At 49.9% G+C, this 8710-nt stretch overlaps 1 long non-coding RNA gene across 1 annotated transcript; it reads left to right on the forward strand.

Moving 5' to 3' along the window:
* The first annotated feature begins 218 nt into the window (after positions 1–218).
* Positions 219–8710, forward strand: LOC136794216 (uncharacterized). Its single transcript, XR_010840595.1, has 3 exons — positions 219–379; positions 1499–1596; positions 8634–8710. It is a non-coding gene; the product is annotated as an uncharacterized lncRNA (long non-coding RNA).

Raw genomic sequence — 8710 nt, forward strand, 5'->3', positions numbered from 1 at the left:
CATTCACTGTAGACCGTGTGTATCTTTCTGACTTTTTGTGTAGGATTGCAGGGAAAAGGCCTGTGCTGCGGCCACAGTGGGCGGGGCCCTCAGGCCGGGCCGCCCCTCCAGGACCCCCGACGGGGCCCTGAGCTCCTGGCGGCTCCTCCCCCGGCGCCCCGCCCCCTCCCAGGAGGCCTCGGGGCAGAACGGCCCCACCCACTGCGTCCAGAACGGAGCCCGCGTTTCCTCAGAGCTGGAGTTCCCGGCTCGGGGTCTCTTCCGTCCGCCGTCACGGAGCTGCCCTGGAGCCCGAGGGGAGGGCGGCCTCACTGACGCTACCGGCTGCGGAGGGGCCCCGGCGGCCGAAGCCGCGACAGTCGTGGGGACGGCGGGCCGGGTAAGTGGGTCTGGTGCCCGGGCGGCCGCGCAAGAGCAGCTTCTGAGGGGAAGGGTTTCGCGGCCACCCGCCGCTGCTGTGCAGAACGAGCAGCCTCGGGGTCTGGTTCCGGGGAACTTCGGCCCCTCCTCTCGGCCCTGCCCTCGGCCTGGCTCGCGGGGCCCGGGGGGCGTGGGGAGAGGGCGGCTGAACGTCCTGAGGGGACACGGGGCGAGGGAGGCGCAGGGTCCGGCCGCAGCGTCAGCGACCCTCCTCCCGACGGCGGGGAAAGCGGCCGAAAGTTCCTCCCGAGGCTCCCAGGCCTCTTGTTCAGCCGAGGCCCTGTGCGCCCCTTCCTCCCTGAGCTAAAGCACCCGGGGGGGGGGAGGGGACAGGGCGGGGGGCTGGCGCAGGTGATGGGGGACGGGAAAAGGTGATTGTCAGCTAAGGAGAACCTGCTCTCCCAAGGTGAGCAATGCAGGGCTTTCCTTTGTATGCGAAGATGCTGGAGTCAGGCTCACGAATTCCTTCCTTTGATATGCACCTCAGCTCTCTGGGGCCTGCATCCTGTATTTGCATATCCTGAGTTCCTCAGCCTGCCCGCTCACATTGGAGAGGATGACTGTGGCATCTTTTGTTTACTGAGGTGGCAAGAAATATTCCATTTCTCACAGGCTTGAGGGGCAGACAGTGAAGAAGCGTCGGAGAGTCTCACTTGGCATGTACTTTGGTTTACATATAGATAATAGTTATACTTACTTAACTGTGCTAATAGAGGCTCTGGAGTACAATCAACTTGTACTACTGCCCTCTATGTATTAATTTCATCAATATCATAAGATAAATGCCTGTAGAATTGACTTAATCCAGTTAAATAGCATAATGATTTTTAAAGGAAACATAATAGAAATATAACAACAAAACTTTACCACTACAGGGTGGGTCTGGAACAAGGTAAATAAATGTTCCATTGTTAAAATATTGAAAGAGTATTCAATAGAAATATCAAGAAAAATGACAAATATTAAGGGCAGCAGAATGTTGAAATGTTCTATCTTTATCATTAAAGTGGCAGAAAATCATTTATGAGCAGGCACTGGGGCAGAAGCCTGATTTTATATCTTTGTCATATTTGTGCAGTTGTTTCAACAAGTAACTTAAAGACACAATGGAAAAGCCAGGAGGTTTGTGCCTGAGATCATGTTGATGTGAAACCCGGGATGGCCGCCTTGTGCCAGGTGAGTTAAGTTTACCTCGCAGGTAGACCCCAGAGCTCCTGAGAAACAAGGGCTGGAATTTTTCTTCTGCGATGAATAGGAGCTGTTGAGTCCAGTTCATTGAGCAAGGAGTAGGTCTTGTCTATTACATATTTGGTTTTTGGAACGGTATCTGTGCTAATTTCAAACTCTTGTTTTATGAAAACCCCCCCTCACCTTTCCCCTGAAGCAGGCATAAGTGTGTTTTCTAAAAGCGTGACTCTGTTCTGTTTTAATTCAGTTCTTTGTAGCCATGTTTACATTCCCTCTATAAGTGATATGTTTTGATAAATTTCTTTTTCTGTGTGACCTTTTTCACTTTGAATTATCGTACCTAAATCCACTCATTATGCTGCTACTAGCCTTATGACATTGATTTCATGGCTGAGTGATATTCCATTGTACATAAGTTTCACAACTTCTGTATCCATTTTTCTCTTTCCTGGGATATGGAACGGGTACCGAAGTCGAGGTTCTTGTAAACAGAGCAGCCCTAAGCTTTGGGGTGCCTGTGTCTTGTTGATTTTTAGTCTTCCCAAGATATACGCCCATGAGTGGAAGTGCCCTATGCTCTGTAGCTCTGTTGTTTAGATGTTTTAGGAAACACCATACACTTTTGTAGAGTGTCTGCGGCAATTTTCATCCCGCCCGTCAGCATAACAAGGTTTCCTGTTCTCCATGGCCTGTCCTGCATTTGTGGTTTTTTACACTTTTTTCAGATGGCCGTTTTGACCGGGGGGAAGTGAGACTTCTTTGTAGTGCTGATTTGCTCTCCCAGCTTGCTTGGTTGGCCAAAACGTGTGTATGCTTTTTTACCTGAATATATTCAGGAAGGAACACATACTCCCTTTTTGGCCAACTGCATCATTGTCCAAGTTCTGCCGCTTTTCATGTGCTTTCAAGGAAACTCCAATCTACCTCTTGAAATCTGTTTCCTGCAATTCTGCCTTGCTTTCAAATCCTCTTCGTTGCCTTAACTCAATGTATTTTTGGATGGTAGTTGTCATTTATCACTGTGCAGGTTTGTGAGTTGCAGTGCCCCTGAGCTCCATGTTTCAACTGCCCTTTTTGTGAGCTGGCCCAGAAAACCACAGCATCGCCTCAGGCCCTATCCTGGTTTCGGGGCGTCAGGCTGAGCCTTTGGTGAATTCTTCTTCGTGATGGGAAATGAGAGTAACATGTGCCCGACCAAACACCTCCAGCGAGTCTCTCATTGGTTCCCCCTTTTCCCGTTCATCCTCGGCACATATTGCAAACTGTTCGAAACAGGAGGTTAAAGGTGCTGATTCTCCAAGTGGGGAGATTGTTAGTAAAGCGGCTGGAATGGTGAACCCGAGCACCAGGAGATGAAAAATGAGGTGCGCTGTCGAAACCTTTCATGATCACACGGTGTATCATCCTCTGGGCTTCCCATGCAGCTTTTAGCTGTAGGGAGGTTGCGTTGCACCTGGAGAGTTGGGACCCATGGAATGGGTAGCACACAGTATTACTTTAAAGGGTCTGCATTTGCTCACTCAACCTCACCAATCCTCTCAGTCCCAAGAGTGTCCAACCTTATGTCTCATCCTGCTGTGTGTCTAGGTGTGTTCAATCCATGTTGCATCATAGCCCCTGAGCAAAAGTTATAAGGGTTTTTATGTCTGTCACTGTCTTTTTCTACTATTGTTATATTGGTTACAGCTGATTTTCAACGCTGTTTGTTGCTGTTCTACATCCACTTGATTCACATAGAAACAGACATCAATAAATTCTTTTTCAGATTCTTAACAGTCGTATAGAATTTTTTCTGGTGACTTGAGTGTGCTGAGTGCAGTTCTTTGAGGTTCTGTGTAGGCCTCGTCTATTATCAATTTGGTATTTGGAACGGTATCTTTGCTAATTTCAACCTCCTGCATAATGCCTCACCCCTCCCCACCTTTCCCCTTTGGCAGCCTTATGTGTGTTTTCTACATATTTGACTATGTTTCTGTTTTGTAATTTGTTTCATGTGTAGCCATTGTTGATTCTACCTTTAAGTTATATCTTACGATATGTGTCTTTTTCTTTCTGACTTATGTTACCTAGAATGATCTTACATAACTCCTCCTGAGTTGATGCAACTGGCCTTATTTCATTGATTTCCTGGCTGAGTTATATTCCACTCTACATATGTACCACATCTCTTTTATCCATTTTTTCCTTCCAGGTATATTTCGGTTTTATCCAAGTCGAGGCTCTTTTAAACAGAGAGGCGGTAAACGTTGGGGTGCCTGTATCCTGACGATTTTTGTTTTTCCCAAGATATTCGCCCATGAGTGCAAGTGCCCTATGCTCTGTAGCTCATCTGTTTAGATGTTTTAGTAAACACAGTACACTTCTTCAGTGTGCCCGTTGGCAATTTACATTTCCACTATCAGCCTCACAGGGCTCCCTTCACTCCTCGCCCTGTCCTGCATTTCTGGTGTTTACACTTTATGAGGATGGCTCTTCTGACTGATGCGAAGTGTGATACTTTTTGTAGTATTGATTTGCAATGCCCACCTGTTTGGTTGGCTAAAAAGGGTGTATGCCCTTTTCTTTAATATATTCAGGAAAAAAGCATACGCCCTTTTTGGCTAACTGCACCGTTGGCGATGTTCAGCCCCTTTTTTGTGCTTTCATGATGAGTCCTTTTTACCTCTTCAAATCCCTTTCCTGCCATTCTCCCTTGTTTACAATTCCTTTTCGGTGACTTCCCTCAAGACATTTTTCAATGATAGATATTTTCAACTCTGCAGTTTCGTGAATTTTAGTGATCCTGAGTTCCATTTTTCAACTTGTGTTTTTTGGAACTGGCCACAAAATAGTGGGATTTCCTCAAACCGTATTCTTTTTCCATGGGCAATCTTAGCCTTTGGTCATTTCGTCTTCCTGATTGGAAATGAGAGTGACATGTGCCTGTCCGAACACCTAGGACTTTTCTCTCATTGTTTCTCATCCTTCCGCTTCATCCTCTGGACAAATTCCAAACTGTGCGCAACAGGAGGTTGAAGGTGCTGACATCCCCAAGTGGGGAGATTGTTAGGAAAGACGCTGGAGGGGTGAACCCGACTCCCTGGAGATGAGGAGATGAGATGCCTTTTCCAAACTCTTCCCGATCAAATGGTGTACCACCTTCTGGGTGTCAGAGTCATGTTTTAGCTGTAGGAAGGGTCCCGTGCATGGTAAGAGAACACCAGGGATGTTTCCAAATCAGTGTCTCCCTGAACCCTAAACTGGGGAATTTTACGCTATGGCTACACGTATGTTCATTAAGGGCCTTGGGCAGTAGGCAGAGTCCGAACTTAAGATGATTAAAGTCTTCAGGGTCAGAAGCGCTGACCATCGGCCTCCCTTAGGGTACATTGTATCTGTCATTGATAGATGATGTCAATAAAAATATCTATTCGTTTTCAGATTATTTCCGCTTCTAGGTTATTACAAAATATTGAGTGTAGTTCCCTGTGCTGTACAGTAGTTCTGTGTTGATGATCTATTTATACATAGCAGTGTGTACGTGTTAATCCCAAACTGTTCATTTATCCCTCCCTGCACCTTTCCCCTTTGGTAATAATAAATTATAAGATTTTATGCTTCTCAGAAATGGGGGAGCTGAAAGAGAGGTATCATTTTCAATGGAAAAGCATTCAAAACTATATTGAAGCTTCAGTCAAGATTATTCGATGTACATCCTTGGAAAGAAATCACTTCATTTCTCCAATGTTGACCTGACAAATAAGACAATCCCCTTCACTGAACTTGCCTATACTAAAGTGATGGAAATATCAAATGGAAGTGTTGGAAACATCTTATTTTACCCGAGCCTTATACACGGCTCTAGGTTAATTACAGTTTGGCTCACACATCTGTTCATTGAAGTTACAATGTTCTCAATTTCTGTCACTGATCCTGCAGAGTGGGCCCCAACAAGGGTCCCCTGCCCCGTGTCATTGGAGCCAAGAGAACGAGACTGAGTTTGGTTCAGAAGCAAAGGAAACTTTAGATTCTGATCAGAGAACGGGGAGAGGTGAGAGCGTGCGCTCCCCCGAGGGCTGTGGGCGGGGCTGCTGTGTGGGGATCCCGGCAGCGTCAGCGGGACGGAAGGGGCGGAGTCTCGAGGGCAGGGTTGGCTGGAGCTCAGGCTCCATGTCGCAGAGTCTGCATGGGGCCCCGCGAGCTGAGGTGTCGGCCCAGCCATTTTGCACCAGGAAATAGGTTCTGAAGTGCCGGGTGTGGGACCTCTGCATGTGGAAACCTAGGAGCAAGTGAAATTAGACAAAGCACAAAGGAATAAACGTTAGACTTTACTTTATTGCCCGGATTCTATTTTTATCTCCCAGGATTTTTTCATGGGCTCTGCCGGTGACAAACCCCTCCTCTGCCTTTTGTCCCATTCCTCATTGTTGGGGCGCTGAGGGTGCAGACCCCGCTTCTGTAACTGCTTCGTGCTGAGTCGGGAGGCCTCATACTCGGGGGGAGGGGCAGAACTTCTCCCCAGCAGCCTCCAGGTGAGGTTGACTGTCCCCAGGGCTCTTCCCTCACTGCTCGTCCGCCTGAGCCCCAGCATTTGAAGTGTTATAGATTCTAATGACCTTTAAGGGTGCAGGAAAGAGATGCGCAGAGACGCTGGGGGGGCCGGTTTTACCCCGCCCACATTTGTTCGGCCACCTTAGGCAGACGGTTTCTGCCAGCCTAGATGCTCTGACCAGTAGTCTGCGCTTTCTTCAATTAGGCCCCTGAATTAACGTACAAACAGCACCAGGTGTCAGAACCCTGCCTGCTCAACTCCCACACAGTCCAGGGCCGGTGGTGATCCAGACCCATGACGGCCACTGAGTCAACGGCCTTTTCAAGTAGCCAGGAGTGCAGCCGGTCTCATCGGCCGCCGCCGTCACCGCGGTGTCTGTAGGCGTTTCTATGGTGACAGCGTTATTTAGGGTTCCCCCGCCAAGCTTATGAGCTCCGCTCTGGGTGCAGTAAGTCCTGCAAGCAGTAGTCTGCTCTTTTGGGGCACGCTCTTGTTGTTTTCTGAGAGAAGATCCACGTCAAGTGATGGTCACACGGGTCATCATGGGGACCCGTTGCCCCCAGTTGTCCCTCTGGAGGTTGGAGTTGGAGGGCTTCCTCACTCGAGGTCAGTGTGCCCACGGAGCGATGCCTGCAACTTCAGGGCATGGTGGGTGGTTAGGATCACCGTGTGCGGTCCTTTCCCCTTAGGAGGGAGTTGGCCTTGCGGGCTGCGGATTCCAGGTTTTTAGATACCCCCAGTATCTTGGCTGGATGGGGCGGCGGGCCAAGCCCTTGGTGACCGTACTTTCTCCTACCTGGAGGGCATTCTTGCATTGTTCCATTTCAAGAGGTCCCAGTTTTTGCACTAATACTCCAAGGGCGATTCACTTTCTACCCAGAATGTAAAGGTCAAAGGGTTTAGCTAAATTAGGGAGGTCCAGGGCAAGGGTCTGAATTAACTGCTCTTTCCATTCTTGAAAGACCGCTTCTGGATTCTATTCGAACAGATCATCATCTTTTCCTTTCAATGTTTCATATAGAGGCCCAGCTATTAGACTGTAGTTAGGGATCCAGATGCAGCAAACCCCGACCTCCCTAGGAACCCTTAAGCTGTCTTCTAGGTTTAGAAGGGGTAAGGCTGCAAATGACTTCTTCCCTTTCCTGGGATGGGCTTCTCCGACCTTCTGTGAGAATGAAGCCCAGGCAGGTCACCTTAGTCTGTGATATTTGAGCCTTTGTCTTGGACACCTTCTATCCTTTATTGGCTAGGTAGTTCAGAGGCCTCCTTAGTAGGGCTGGGGATCAGAATGTCGTCTGCATATTGAAGGAGGGTTCCCTTCTCCAGAGGTAGATCTTTGAGGTTTTAGTTAAGTTTCCCCAAAGGTGGTGCGGGAAGTTTTGAACCCTTGGGGGAGGACGACCCAGCAGTACTGTCTTCCTTGTATGTTGAGTCCTGCCAGTCACAAGCCAAAATTTCTGTGACCTCTGGGACTAATGGAATACAGAAGAAAGCATCATGTACGTCTCATACAGAATACTATGTCCTGGGGGATGGTACAATGACCAGCAGGGTGTAGGAATTAGGAACTATTGGATGCATATCCTCAGTGGCTTCACTGACTGTCCCGACATCTTTACCAGTTCCCCAGTAGCCCACGGGGCTCTCGTGGTCAGGCCCCTCGCAGGATATACAGCTCACCTGGGCAGGTACCCAGCAGCCCACGGGGCTCTCGTGGTCAGGCCCCTCCCAGGATATGGAGCTCACCTGTGCAGCTACCCAGCAGCCCACGGGGCTCTCGTGGTCAGGCCCCTCCTTGGATACGGAACACCCTTGTGCAGGTACCACGGCAGGGCTGGGCACACAGGAACCGTGCGCATAGCCCTCATTGCAGAGCACCCCCATCTCACTTGTCCCTCAGAGCTGACACAGAGCACCTCAGAGCAGGACTTGAACTAACAAACAGCAGCTCCGACAGGTCTGTGACCCTGGGCTTCACTCTGTGTGGCCTCCCTCCGCCTGGTCTTCCAGAGACTTCCACTGCAGCCGGGGCACCAGGTCTCTGTCTCCACCCACCACCCCTCCTCTCCCTGACTCCTGGGTTCCTCTTATTAGGAGAGGGTCTTCTTGAAGTTGTCTCCCACTCATGGGCCAGATAAAATGGTTAGAAAACAAGCCAGGGCTGCAGCCCCTTGTCTATCCTGACCCTCAGGACCTACACGTGTTCCTTGGAACTGACCGGTGCAGCAAGGTCCATTTTATGCAACTGTGAGCCCCTGAGGGGCGAGGAGTGGCTGACCTGGGCAGTCTGGCCCGGCCGGCCAGTCCTCCCCAGGTGTGCCTGGGCTGAGGTCAATATAAACCCCGCTCTAGGCAGCAAGAGCTCCTGCAGCTGTGCCTGACGCCATATTCTCTGCCCCATCGGCAGTCTCGGGGCTGGGCTGGTGGGAGGGAGTAGGGCCCACGGCTCTGTGCGTGGCCCGGTGCGAGTGGGGCTCTGGTGGACTTTCTGCAGGTGTTGCCGCGCTGCCACCTGCTAAAGAAGAGGATGTGTCACCCATACCTGCCGCTGGAATTTCTCCCCGGGCAGAG

The sequence above is a fragment of the Kogia breviceps genome, chromosome 5, assembly GCF_026419965.1.
Source record: "Kogia breviceps isolate mKogBre1 chromosome 5, mKogBre1 haplotype 1, whole genome shotgun sequence".
NCBI lineage: Eukaryota > Metazoa > Chordata > Mammalia > Artiodactyla > Physeteridae > Kogia > Kogia breviceps.